Genomic DNA, 14,604 nt, shown 5'->3' with positions numbered 1-14,604 from the left:
GTTAGCAGGAAAGGCCTGTGGCAAATCTTGGAACGTTTAGGATGTCCCCCAAGGTTCCTCAGCATGATCATCCAGCAACACGAAGACCAGCGAGGCCAAGTCAGACACTGCAACGACCTCTCGGAGCCCTTCCCAATAGGCACAGGTGTAAAGCAAGGCTGCGTTCTCGCGCCAACTCTCTTTACGATCTTCTTTAGCATGATGCTTCAAAGAGCCGCAGTAGATCTAGATGAGGACGATGGTGTCTACATCTGCTATCGCACCGATGGCAGCCTGTTCAACCTGAGGCGACTAAAGGCACACTCGAAGACAATGGAAAAACTCATCCGAGAGCTACTGTTTGCTGATGATGCTGCACTCGTCTCCCACTCGGTATCAGCTCTGCAGCATATGACGTCCTGCTTTGCAGAGGCTGCCAAGCTATTCGGCCTAGAAGTTAGTCTGAAGAAGACAGAAGTTCTCCACCAGCCTGCACCCCAGGAAGATTATCACCCTCCCTGCATCACTGTGGGTGAATCAGTTCTGAAGACAGTCCAGCAGTTCAGCTACCTGGGGTGCATCATCTCCTCAGATGCCAAGATCGACAAGGAGATTGACAACAGGCTGGCAAAGGCAAACCGTGCATTTGGCCGACTGCACAAAAGAGTGTGGAGCAACAAGCATCTGAAAAAAGGCACAAAGATCAATGTTTACAAAGCGGTTGTGATGACAACCCTCATCTATGGCTCCGAATCGTGGGTTTTATACCGTCATCACCTGCGACTCCTTGAGCGCTTTCATCAGCGCTGCCTTCGCACCATCCTCAACATCCACTGGAGTGACTTTGTGACCAACACTGAAGTCCTCAAGCGGGCAGAGGTTACCAGCATCGAGGCACTGCTGTTGAAGACGCAGCTGCGCTGGGCAGGGCATATTTCTAGGATGGAAAACCACCGCCTTCCCAAGATTGCCCTGTATGGCGAACTCTCCACCGGCCATCGAAATAGAGGGGCACCAAAGAAGAGGTACAAGGACTCCTTGAAGAAATCCCTTAGCACCTGTCACATCAACCATCACCAGTGGTCTGACCTAGCCTCAGATCGCAAAGCATGGAGGCACACCATCCACCAGGCTGTCTCTTCCTTTGAGAACACACGCATAGCTGGTCTTGAGGACAAAAGGAGATTGAGGAAGAATCGCACTGCTACAGGACCAACCCTAAATCAGACTTTTCCCTGCAGCCGCTGTGGCCGGACCTGCCTGTCCCACATTGGTCTTGTCAGCCACCAGCGAGCCTGCAGCAAACGTGGACTATTGCACCCTTCTTAAATCTTCGTTTGCGAAGCCAAGCCGAGAGGGGTTTCCCACACAAATGCTATTCAAACCAAGTGTTCTTTCAATTTGTTAATTTCACTGTTTTGCCATTGGATTCTGATGTTATACCACTTTGCATTCCAAACCACTCTGCTCACTGTACCCCATTCCATTGTCTGATGAAGTATGCATGAACATGTTACCATGTTGACCATGCTGGCTGGGGCTGATGGGAGATGTAGGCAAAAAACATCTGGAGAGCTACCGTTGGGCACCACTGACCATGGAAAACAACAGTCCTCATTAATAGCACTAATGTTGATCAAGTAATAAAACATTGTAATTAAATAATAATGACACAAAAGCCAATGTAATAAAGACTGTGACAAATTTTTTCACTTCTGGAAAAAGCATATTTAGTAGCCCTTTGAGCATCCAAATAGGTGCTACAGAATTCAGAGCACAGCAAGGACTTGTACATTTGATGATTAGCAGCCTATGTCTGTGGTAAAGTGCTCTGAGTGTCAGTTTCTGTGCAGCCTCCAGCACAGCCCAGGAAGGAAGCCTCAGTGGGCAAGAGGTCTTTGGAACAGGCATGACTCCTGAAATACAAACTAAAAATATATATATATATGAACTAATTGTATATGTGGAGTTCATTAATATGAAAGCATTTTTTGGAAAACCTTTGAAACAGATTCTCTATCAAGGAACAAAGCTGTTTTTAAAAGAACACAGAAAAATAATCTGCTTCTCTCCTGGACTTTATTTACAAAGCATATTTATATGACAACAAGATGTTCATTGACTTTGGAATTAATCTCCCAATTACCTTGTCTCTGGAGACAGGATCTGACTTGCATTAGCTGCTGTGGAGATCTGCCCTGATCCTGTATGATGTCATGTTTGAATCAGAAAGTGGTGATGAATGAAATATCAAAGATGCCGGGGATTTGAAATGATGTCCTGGAATTTTATGATAAATATGAGAGAAAACGAATGACTTTATAACCTATCAAGATATGCCAAATCCACAAGGCAAGATTAAAAAGTGGTAAACAGTAAAAGCAGAAAATACAATGGTTGGTATATATTCAGCTAACTTGAAAAAAGCTGCTCATACTTATAGAGGATAGATAAGAGATTTACTGTAACTGATTTTGAAAAATAATAATTACTCAATGGAAGGATACCCTAGTAGGATGAATTTACAAACTATTACTTCAATATGATACCGAAACTGAACAATTTAAAATGTGTATGCTGAATGGACTCAAAATATGGGGCAAGAAATTACATTTCAAGAATGGGAAAACTTATGGATAAAAGGTATAAAATTCACTGTGAGTGAAACACAGAGAAAACTGGCATAAAATGTTCTTTTGACAATACATAACTCCTAAAGAAAGTAAAAATATGGAGAGACTATCAGGTCTTGCTGGAAGTACAATCAATCATTTATTAAGTTTAAAAGCTCAGAAGCAATACACCCATAAAATCATAAATTTAAAATTATAGTAAAACAGAAATTTGCCACATCTACTATACAGTCATGACAGAGGCTATTTAACAAGAGTCTCAGTCTTGTGTTGGAACGAACCACACAACACACGTGTTGAAGAGAAAATGCGTCTGCCTTGCCTCTCTGAGCAAGGGTTTATTTATCTCTGCATCAGTTGCGCCAGAAATAAACCAGTTTACAGCATCAAACAGACAAAAGCACTAACCGGAAGATATACCCCCCTTTACCATGAGGTTGTGTCTGCCTAGTCTACAGAAACTAATACCAGCACAGCAGTTGTCAGGAATAGATTTATCTGAAGAAGCAGAAATGCAGTTTGAACACGGGTGTAAGGCTCTGGTGCTCTTGTGTCATCAGAATTATAGGGAAGCAGGTTGGTGTGCTGATCGCATGATCCTCCCACATCGTTGTGGGGTATAATAATAATAATAATAATAATAATAATAATAATAATAATAATAATAATAATAATAATAATAATAATAATAATATATTTTATTTATATCCCGCCCTCCCCACCTCGGCAGGCTCAGGGCGGCTAACAACATTTTATAAAAACATACAATAGTAAATAAAAGCCTTAAATTTAACAATATAAAAAATTAAAACATTAAACTTAGTAACATTAAAACCAATCCCAATAAGTGCAGTTATTCAGCGGTATAGGTCTTCAAACCGCATTTGCGGATCTTTAATTACCGATCTTCTTAGCAGTCCAAGTGTGCAAGTTTAGAAAGGGCGGTCTTGCAGGCCCTGCGGAACTGATCAAGGTTCCGCAGGGCCCGCACCTCCTTGGGGAGTCGGTTCCATAGGGTAGGGGCCGCGATTGAAAATGCCCGTGCTCTAGTGTTCTGGTATTTAATCTCCTTCGGCCCCGGGATGGTCATTAGATTTTTCCCGACTGACCTCAGTGCTCTCTGGGGTTCATACGGGGAAAGACAGTCCCTCAGGTAGGCAGGTCCTCGGCCATATAAGGCTTTAAAGGTAATGACCAACACTTTGTACTGGACCCGGTATATAATCGGCAGCCAGTGCAGTTCACGTAGCCCTGGCCGTATATGTTCCCGTTTTGGGAGTCCCAACAACAGCCTGGCCGCCGCGTTTTGCACTAGCTGCAGTCTCCGAGTCCGGCACAGAGGTAGCCCCAAGTAGAGGGCATTACAGTAGTCTAGTCTTGAGGTGACCGTTGCGTGGATCACTGTTGCGAGGTCCCGGCGCTCAAGGAAAGGGGCCAACTGCCTTGCCCGCTTCAGATGGAAGAATGCTGACTTGGTGGTGGCTGCTATCTGGGCCTCCATCGATAGTGAAGGCTCCAGTAAAACACCCAGGCTCTTTACCTGGCGTGCTGCTTTCAATAGCGCACCATCGAAGGCCGGGAGAGCTATTTCCCTTCCCAGAGCGCCGCGACCCACGCAAAGGACCTCTGTCTTTGCTGGGTTCAACTTCAGCCCACTCAGCCTGAGCCATGTCGCAACAGCCTGTAAGGCCCGGTCGAGATTCCCTGGTGCGGGGTCGGGCCAGCCGTCCATTAGTAGATAGAGCTGGGTGTCATCTGCATATTGATGGCAACCCAGCCCAAACCGCCGGGCAATCTGGGCAAGGGGGCGCATATAGATGTTGAACAACATCGGGGAGAACACTGCTCCCTGAGACACCCCACAATCCAGTGTGCGCCTCTGGGACCGCTCACCCCCAATAGCCACCCTCTGTCCCCGACCCAGGAGAAAAGAGGAAAGCCATTGCAAAGCCGACCCCTCAACCCCAATGTCGGCGAGGCGGCGCGTCAGTAGCCGATGGTCGACTGTATCAAATGCAGCCGACAGATCTAACAGCATCAGCACCGCAACGCCGCCTTGATCCAGTTGCCGTTGGAGGTCATCTACCAAGGCGACCAACACCGTCTCCGTCCCATGGCCCGGCCGGAAGCCAGACTGACATGGGTCTAGGACAGAAGCGTCATCCAGAAACCTCTGAAGCTGCAACGCCACGGCCCTCTCAATAATTTTACGTAAAAACGGTAAATTAGACACCGGACGGTAGTTCGCCAATTCGGCCGGGTCTGCTGTAGCTTTTTTCAAGAGAGGGCGGACCAAGGCCTCTTTCAGAGGTGTTGGAAAATGCCCCTCTAGGAGGGACCTGTTTATGATGTCCCGTAAAGGACATCTAAGCTCCCCCTGGCAAGATTTAATCAGCCAAGAGGGGCAAGGGTCCAGATCGCATGTTGTGGGTTGAGCAGCAGAGAGGATTCTGTTGACTTCCTCCAGGCTGAGCGGGTCGAAGTGGTCCAGCACTAAACCCGAAGACAGGCACAGCGCCTCAATTTCACTCACTGTATCCAAAGTGATAGGCAGGTCTTGGCGGAGCAACGAGATTTTATCTGCAAAATATCTCGCAAATGCCTCACAGCCTATTTCTAATTCTCTAACATTTGGTTTGCCTTGTGGCAGCGTTATAAGATCCCCAATTATTCTAAATAACTGTGCTGGGCGCGAGTTTGCAGATGCAATCTTGGTTGCAAAGTAATCTTTCTTTGCAGCCTTGACTGCCATCTCATAAGACTTCATAAACGTTCTGTAGGATGTTCTCGTTGCTTCGTCCCGAGTATGCCTCCACTGCCTCTCTAGTCGTCTGAGCCCTTGTTTCAGCTGGCGCAGCTCCAAGGTATACCATGGAGCCAGCTTCATACGAGGGCGTAGAGGACGCCGAGGTGCAATTTCGTCGATAGCCCTGGACAGCTGGCCCTGCCAGATCTCCACCAGGTCATCGAGGGAATTGCCAGTGGGCCAGGGATCCCTCAGGGCCGTTTGGAACCGTTTCGGGTCCATCAGGCCCCGAGGGCGAGCCAAAATAGGCTCTCCGCCCATACAGGGTTGGGGCAGCGTCCCCATACGGGCCTTAAGGGCTAGGTGATCCGACCATGGTACCGCTTCTACGGCGATATCGTTCACCAAAATCCCAGATGCAAAGATCAGGTCTAATGTGTGCCCGGCCTGATGCGTGGGCGTCGTGACAAATTGAGAGAGTCCCAGTGTCGCCATGGACGACACTAGGTCCATCGCCTGAGTGGAGGCCGTGTCGTCGGCGTGGACGTTGAAGTCACCCAGGACCATAAGCCTCGGGTACTCCAACGCCCAGCCCGCCACTGCCTCCAATAGTGATGGTAAGGCGTTAGCTGGTGCGTTAGGCGGACGGTACACCAGCCAAACTGCCAAGCCCTCTCCAACATCCCACACCAGACCGGCGCATTCAATCCCATCAATCTTTGGGTCCAGGAGAGCCCGAAAGGAGTAATCCTCCCGTGTGAGTAACGCTACGCCTCCCCCCCGCCCGCTAATCCGTGATTGGTGAAAGACCGAGTATCCCGGGGGGGACATCTGGGAGAGAGCTACTGTCTCCCCGTCCCTCACCCAGGTCTCGGTCACGCAAGCCAGGTCCACGTTCTGCTGTAGCAGAAACTCCGTAAGGGAGTCCCTAAGGACAAGCAAACATCATTCCTATTGCCTAATCCCACATCCCACTCTTTTTTCTTTTATATGGCTGCTTACAAGGGGCAGCAAGATAACAATTTGATTTTGATATTCCCAGGAAGGAGTGGAATGACATTACAATGGGAGTAACGGAGGAGTATATGAATAGCAATGGGGTAAAGGTAAACCACAGGTGGAGAACAAACAATGATGGGTTTAGCATTCATACTGGCACATCTTAGTATTTAATTTTTGTCCGTCCAGAAAAGATGCATATATAGGGGGAGAAGGGTTATTCAGAGGCATACTTTTGGCTAGGCAGGCCAGCCTTCCATTACAGAGCTGTTTAAGTCTCCATCATGGGGCTGGGTATGCAGGCTAGCATGAGAGGGCCCACCATGTCTTTTGAGGCTAGGCTACCCCCTCTAATGTGAGAGGGCCCACCAGGTCTCTTTTGAATCTAGGCTTGATATATCTTGATATAATAGCACCCTGGTCTCAGTTCTCCCCCTTCCTGCATTGTATCATTTCTGGAGAGTGTAGGCCAAATTGCATGATGTGCTCTCAATTAGGTTTCAAACAACCAGGGTTAAAACACAGTCGAGACAAGGTGGGATGGGAATGTCAATTACCAAAAAGTAAGCTCTTCATGTATGAGGAAAAGCTATGTGTCTTGATATTGAAATTTTTTTATCTATAAACATTATTAGCTATGTTGTAAAAATATAAATTCTTATGTAAAAATATAAAATCTTAACTTCTAGGCACATAAGCAATACTGAGGGACATATGCAAGTGACATGTTATAAACTGAATCAATTCATGTGTCTTTATGGCAAGCAACATATTGTAGCCTAGGTGATCAAGATACACACATTCAGATATAGGTGAGAGCATGGCCAGAAACGGGCAGTCCATACTAGCCATATTAACATAGGTGAAAGCAGTGCCAGAAATGGGCAGTCCATACTGGCTCATTATTACAATAGAAAAACCATTTCAAGGTTCATTTCCTGTTCCCCTCCCCCCTTTGTGTAACAAAAGGTCTTCTTTCCTGAGTTCATGGAGAGTTTGCGTGCTTTATGCATGACAATCTTTTCACAGGGAAATGTGTTTCTATTGCAGCCAAAAGGAATTCTTTGTATTTGGAAGTATGACTTGGAAGTGGCCGTGGGGCTGCTTATTGGGATCTCGCTGGCGCCTCTAGCCTTTTGCTAGGCAGAGGAATTTTCCTGGAAATAAGTGGTCTCCATAACTCAGTTTGGATGGGGTTTTGGGGGAGGCCTTCTGTCAGAACTTGTAACTTTCCTATGTGCTGTTAGCCAGACCAACTCCATGCTGTAACCTGATACTAACCCATGCTATGCTGTATAAACAACTAACACAAGATCCCAGGGCCTGGCAATATTCTGTGATCACTGAAGGGTAACCGATAGCCTAGGGTCCACATCTGCAGGTGGCCTTTTGAAGCCAGGCCGCTTGGCCTTCACAGCAGGAGAGCATCCTCCCTTCTGATAACAGAGCCTGGGAAGGAGACACTTGTCTGCAATCCGTGTGAAAGATGACTTCATGGTATCTCTTCTGACTGCATAAAATGTAACCAAATGCCAGTACTGGCATTACTGTTATCTCATACCTCCAGCACTATAGTTCTCAATAAAGATCCTATACTTTGTAACGAGTTTGGGAATCGTCTGAAGTTCTTCAAGTTCTGACATTATAACAGTAATTTCCTTTTTGGGACTTATCCGAACTGGCAACCTGGCTGGATGGCAGCAAAGGCTCCAGACAACGGAGAACCCAACACTCCCCCAGAGGAGAGGCCACTAGACCCGGGGGTGAACGCGGTGAGACGCAAGATCAAAGACCCCGCTCATTTTTCTACGGACGCCTTCCCCTTGCGGAGTTGGAGCCTGAGAAAATCCACGGCTGCAATGGACGCTGCGGACCTGAGGTACCGGGCCCTCGCCACCGGCGCGGGGGGAGGCGAGGAGGACGCCGACAGAGAAGAAGGCCCCGGCGCCGGCTCTGGAGGCGGGGACCCGATCCAGGCCCTACGCAATGAGCTGTTCGACTGGGTGAAAGACATCCACGACCAAGTCCACATGTCCCGGGTGCAGATGGCCGAGGAAATGCAGCAGAATCTGGGCGCAATCTGCGACCAGATCCGCACCCTGCAGGGGGCCTTACCCGCAGCCCCTGCGGCGCCACCGCCGGCCCCGGAGCCACCAGTACCGGTTGGACCTGGTGACGGAGGAGGGGGGGCCCAGCGGTGCCACCACCTATCGCCCCACCGGTACCACCGCCCGCCGCCCCCGTAGCACCGGGACCCCCCGCGGTGCCACCCGCCCCGGCGGACCCAGGAGCTCCAGCTGCCCCAGCAGCCCCAGTCCCCGCGGGGCCGCCACCGGCAGCACCTGCTGCCCCGGCGGGAGCGGAAGGGGGGGGGGACCCGAGAATTGAAGATCACGTTCGATGGGGACGGAGACGAAGTGGAATTCTTCACCATCCAGTGCAACAATTTCTTCACCCACTGGGGAGCAAGCTACCCCACGGAGGCGAGTCGGGTGGACCACATCGCGTCCAGGTTGAAGGGGGCCGCGCGAAAATAGTACGTGGGGTTGTACGCCGGGCGCAAACCCGAGTTAGCCACGGTGGCCGACTTCCTCCAAGCCATGCTGCGCCAGTACGGGGACCCCCTACGAGAGGAGAAAGCCATCGAGGCCCTACAGAGAATCGAGCAAGGGAACCGCATGACCCGCGAATACGCCACCGAGTTCATGGGGCACTGCACGGCAGCGAGGGGATGGAGCGAGGTGATGAAGTACACAGCGTACAAAAACGGGCTGAACGCGAACATCCTCGACCGGTGCTACAGCCAAGGGCGACCCGACACCTTGGTGGGATGGATCCAGCTGGCGGGAGAAGTGGAGACCAACTTGCAGCATGTCGGGATGCGCCGCCAGCAACAACTGAGCAAGAAAGGGGGGAAATTGGGCCTCGCCGCCGGCAAGACCGAAGGGAAGCGGTCCCCCACGACCTCCACCCCCGTTGCAGCCAGCAGGAAGTGCTTCAGATGCGGCGACCCCGGGCACCTGGCCACCAACTGCCCCGTGAAGCAGACACCGACCCCCACCCAGCCCAAGCCATCCACGGGCACCCCGAAGAAAGGGGGGAGCCACGCCAAGGAGCCCAGTTGGGGCACCGTCGCCGCTTCCATGGCGATTGACGAGGATGTTACCACCATTGAGGAGTCGAGCGAGGAGTCCTGGGACACAGAGCCGGCGGAAAACGACAACGACCTGCTTTAATCGGTGCCGCAAAGCAGGTCCGGGAGATACCGGCACCAGTAACGGTGAGAACTACCGGGGGGCTATTGTTCATGGCGGTGACTTTACTGAACCCTAGCCTAAAACGCTTCATGCACACCCGCGCCCTGATAGACTCCGGGTGCACACGGGACATTATCACCCCGCGCCTGGTTGAGGCGCTAGGCCTTAAACGATTCCACCTACCCCACCCGATCCAATTCGAGCAGATGGACGGGTCGGCGATGAAAGGGGAATCGTGCACCCAAGAGACCCAAGCGACCCCTATGGGGATGGAAGACCACTGGGGGATAGAGACCTTTGTCATAGCACCCTCATCCTCTTTCGACGTGGTGGTGGGGGCGGGGTGGCTAGCAAGGCATCAGCCGGACATACGGTGGGAAGAGCAAATTGTGCACTTCCCTGACTGGCGATGCGAGCACCACCACTGGAGAACAGACTGGGGCCCCAAAGCACCACCCCAAAACGAAAGACTGTGCCTCACTATGGAGGAGGTGGGGGCGATCCCGATGGAGTACCGAGACCTAAAAAAGGCCTTTAGCGAGCGGGAGGCGGACGAGCTACCCCCCCACCGCCCTACCGACTGCGCCATCAAACTGATACCAGGGCAGGAACTACCAAAAGCTAAACTCTACTTGATGGGCTGGGCGGAGAAGGAGGAACTAAAAAAGTTTATTGACAAAAACTTAAAGCGGGGGTTCATCAGGCCGGCCCCGGCCCCCCACGCTGCCCCCGTCCTATTCCGCAAGAAAAAGGATGGCAGTTTGAGGCTTTGCACAGATTTTCGCGGGATAAACGGGATTTCTATGTCCAACGCCTACCCGATCCCCCTGATAAAGGACCTGTTGAGCACCGTGGCCGAGGGCAAGGTGTTTACCAAACTTGACCTCCACGACGCGTACTTCCGCGTGCGGATCAAAGAGGGTGATGAGTGGAAAACGGCGTTCAACACGCCCATGGGACAGTTTGAGTACTTAGTAATGCCTTTTGGACTACAGGGAGCGCCGGGGGTGTTCATGAACTTTATAAATGAAGTGTTGAGAGAATACCTGTACAAGGGGGTGGTGGTGTACCTGGATGACATCATTATTTAGTCGAAAGACCTTGAATCGCATGTACCGTTAGTGAGAAAAGTGTTAACCACCTTGTATCAAAACAAACTGTATGCTAAACTGCCCAAATGTGAGTTCCACAAAACGGAACTAGACTATCTAGGTTTCAGGGTGTCGGGGGAGGGACTGGCCATGGACCCCGCCAAGATCCAAGCGGTGTTAGACTGGGAGCCGCCCCGAACCCGACGGCAGCTCCAATCTTTCATCGGGTTCACAAATTTCTACCGCGGATTTATCAAGGGCTTCGCCCAGGTCATGCTCCCACTCACCGAGCTCCTAAAGACGAAAGGGAGGGGGGAGGAAGCAAAGAAACCAGGCGCACGCCTAACGTGGTCGCCCGAATGCCAACGGGCGTTCGATGAGCTCAAGAGGTTATTTACATCCGAACCTGTCCTAGCCCACCCCAATGAGTTAAAACCCTTCGTGGTGAAATGCGACGCCTCCGACGTCGCGGTGGGGGCCATACTGATGCAGAAAGATGAAGCGGGGGGGCTCCGACCGTGCGCCTACATCTCGCACAAGTTTTCTAACGAACAGAGAAATTGGTCGGTGTGGGACAAGGAAGCATTTGCAGTCACGTTTGCCCTAAAAACATGGCGGTCGTGGTTAGAGGGAGCCCGTGTCCCCTTCGAAATCTGGACTGACCACAAAAACCTAGAAGCCCTGACCGGCCGCCGAAAACTGACTGCAAAACAGGTTCGCTGGGCGGGTTTTTTCGCCAAATTCGACTTTGTGCTGAAACACATTCCCGGCACCAAAACCTTTTTAGCCAACGCATTATCCCGCATGCCCCAGCATGACAGTCAAAAGGAAGAAGTGATAGACTCCCTCATTCCCCCCTCAGTAGTAGCTGGAGGAGTCACCACCCGCTCAGGGAAACAAACAGGAGCCCCCGAGCCCCAACAGAAAGAGCACTTCGCAGCGGAAGCAGAGGCGGAAGGGGATGAGCGGTCCGAAGGGCTCGAGAAAGGGGAGGGGGGGCTTTGGCTCCGCGACGGCAAGATTTACGTACCCAAAAGCCTGAGGAAAAACGTGCTGGAACAGTGCCACTCCAGTCGCATAGCCGGGCATTTCGGTTACGTAAAAACACTGAATTTAGTGAGCAGACAATTCTGGTGGCCCAAGCTAAAAAGAGACGTGTCAGAATTCGTCATCTCTTGCCCCACTTGCATCATGGCCAAACGCAGGGGGGGGGGGAACCGCCGGGTCACTTGGTCCCCCTCCCCACGGCGGCCAGACCCTGGGCAGTCGTCTCTATGGACTTTATAGTAGAGCTACCGCCCTCCCAAGGGAAAACCGTCATCTTGGTGGTCGTGGACACGTTCTCAAAACAAGCCCACTTCATCCCGTGCAAAAAACTCCCCACGGCTAAGAAGCTGGCTCAACTATTCTTTAACCACGTGGTCCGCCTTCACTCATTTCCGGACAAGGTCATTAGTGACCACGGGCCGCAGTTCGTTGCCAACTTCTGGCGGGAGTTTTGTAAAATTGCAGGCATCGAGCAGGGACTTAGCTCTGCCTACCACCCCCAGACAGACGGACAGACGGAGAGGGTGAACGGACTTCTGGAGCAGTATCTCCGCTGCTATGTCAACTACCAACAGACAAACTGGGTCGAGCTGCTAGCCTTCGCAGAATATGGGTACAACAACAGCCTACATAGCTCCACAAAAACCTCCCCCTTCCAGATAGTTAATGGTTACGAAGGGAAGCCCTTCCCGCATCTCCCTCTCCCAGCAGGGTCCCCCGAACCAACGTCCTGCCAACAGTGGTGGGAGGGGGTGCGCGAGGTTTGGAAGGTGATACAAGAAAACCTGGAGGAAGCGAAGGAGGAGTACAAACGCTATTTTGACAAAAAGCACTCCCCCCAATGGGAGCTCAAAGAGGGGGAAACAGTGTTCTTATTGACCAAAAACCTCCCTCTGCCTCAAGGGTGTCGCAAGTTAACCTCCAAATACCTTGGTCCCTTTAAGATCAAAAGAGTAATCAACAAGGTAACCGTAGAATTAGAGCTACCCAAGTTACTGAGTAAGATCCACCCTGTTTTTCATTGCAGCCTTCTTCGCAAAGATCCTGGAGCTACATCTTGGCACCCTCGCCCTCCAGAGCCACCTCCTACTCGAGTGAAGGGCCAGAGCCACCATGAGGTGCAGGAGATCCTGGACTCCATGGTCAGACGAGGGGTGTTGTACTACCTTATTAGGTGGAAATACTTCCCCCCGAGCTGTGACGAATGGGTCAAAGCCAAAGATGTATCCGCCTCGCAATTGCTCAAGAAATTCCACCTACTGTACCCACACAAGCCCAAGGCAAAGAGCTTAGGGGGGGCAGTATGTCAGAACTTGTAACTTTCCTATGTGCTGTTAGCCAGACCAACTCCATGCTGTAACCTGATACTAACCCATGCTATGCTGTATAAACAACTAACACAAGATCCCAGGGCCTGGCAATATTCTGTGATCACTGAAGGGTAACCGATAGCCTAGGGTCCACATCTGCAGGTGGCCTTTTGAAGCCAGGCCGCTTGTCCTTCACAGCAGGAGAGCATCCTCCCTTCTGATAACAGAGCCTGGGAAGGAGACACTTGTCTGCAATCCGTGTGAAAGATGACTTTATGGTATCTCTTCTGACTGCATAAAATGTAACCAAATGCCAGTACTGGCATTACTGTTATCTCGTACCTCCAGCACTATAGTTCTCAATAAAGATCCTATACTTTGTAACAAGTTTGGGAATCGTCTGAAGTTCTTCAAGTTCTGACACCTTCCTTCCAACATCAATGAGGCATGTCCAGGCAATTTCAGGACCCCTGGGTAGATATGGAAGAGCCTGGAAAACATACTTGGAGAAACAAACAAACAAAATAACAATAATAGATTTTTTTTTCTTTTAAAGCTTTTCTTGGCTGTCCACAAATTGCCACAACTAAATTACCACACTTGTTTTGGACTGGAGACTTTCTTCTCCTCACATGAAGTTTTAGTTTGACAATGTCTCTGCCCTTCCAGTGTTAAAGGGTTTATATGCCATACATTATGCAGAATACAAATTCACAATATAAACCTATGCATCACTTCTCATGATTCAGGCTAGTGTACATCCATATAAAAAGCATGCACCTAGAGATTCCTGAGAGGCTTTTTACTTTGTTGCAACAGATACGAATTTAAAAAAAAAAACCCATGAAATTGTGCACAAGATTGGAGCTCCAAAAAAAAAGATTATCAGAGTTGAAATTACCCCTGGATTATAAAAATGGTCACAAAAAAGGAAGAAATTTTTTTTGCTATAGCTTTGGAACATATGAATTTGTCAAAAATAAGAATAAACTTTAAAAACAAACAAAATAAAACTGAGGCCTCAATAGAACAATGTCAGCTTTTAATATGCATGTATACGAGGGATCAGACTTAAAAATGATTTAGAGAATTGGATCAGAGAATTTAAACCTTTGGAAATCAGTGGTGTGATCAAATTCCACTGAACCCCATTTTTCTCTGTGCCAGCTCATCCCAATCTGTTCTGTGGGTCTCACATAGGTGTGAGAGTGGGTTTCAACAGATTTTAACAACAAAATCCTAAACACAAATAATAATTAATCCTTAAATAAACAATTCTTAACAGACATACACCAGCAATTCTTACAACTATCATAATGAACATGCATTTCAATTTGACTTGCAGGTCCAGATTGCATAAAGCAGGGTGCTAGAATATGCACCTTGATGAAGAATGGTTGAAATAATGGAAAGGCTGAAACTTAAAACAAGCAAATGGAAATGTGTTATCCAGTAGCAAGCCTGGCCAGGACTGTAGACTGGATTGAAACACAAATTCAAGCAGAACTGGAGTCCTACCATGATAAGAACATGAAATATAGA

This window comes from Heteronotia binoei, chromosome 9 (genome assembly GCF_032191835.1).
Source record: "Heteronotia binoei isolate CCM8104 ecotype False Entrance Well chromosome 9, APGP_CSIRO_Hbin_v1, whole genome shotgun sequence".
Lineage (NCBI taxonomy): Eukaryota > Metazoa > Chordata > Lepidosauria > Squamata > Gekkonidae > Heteronotia > Heteronotia binoei.
This window is presented reverse-complemented; position numbering follows the sequence as displayed.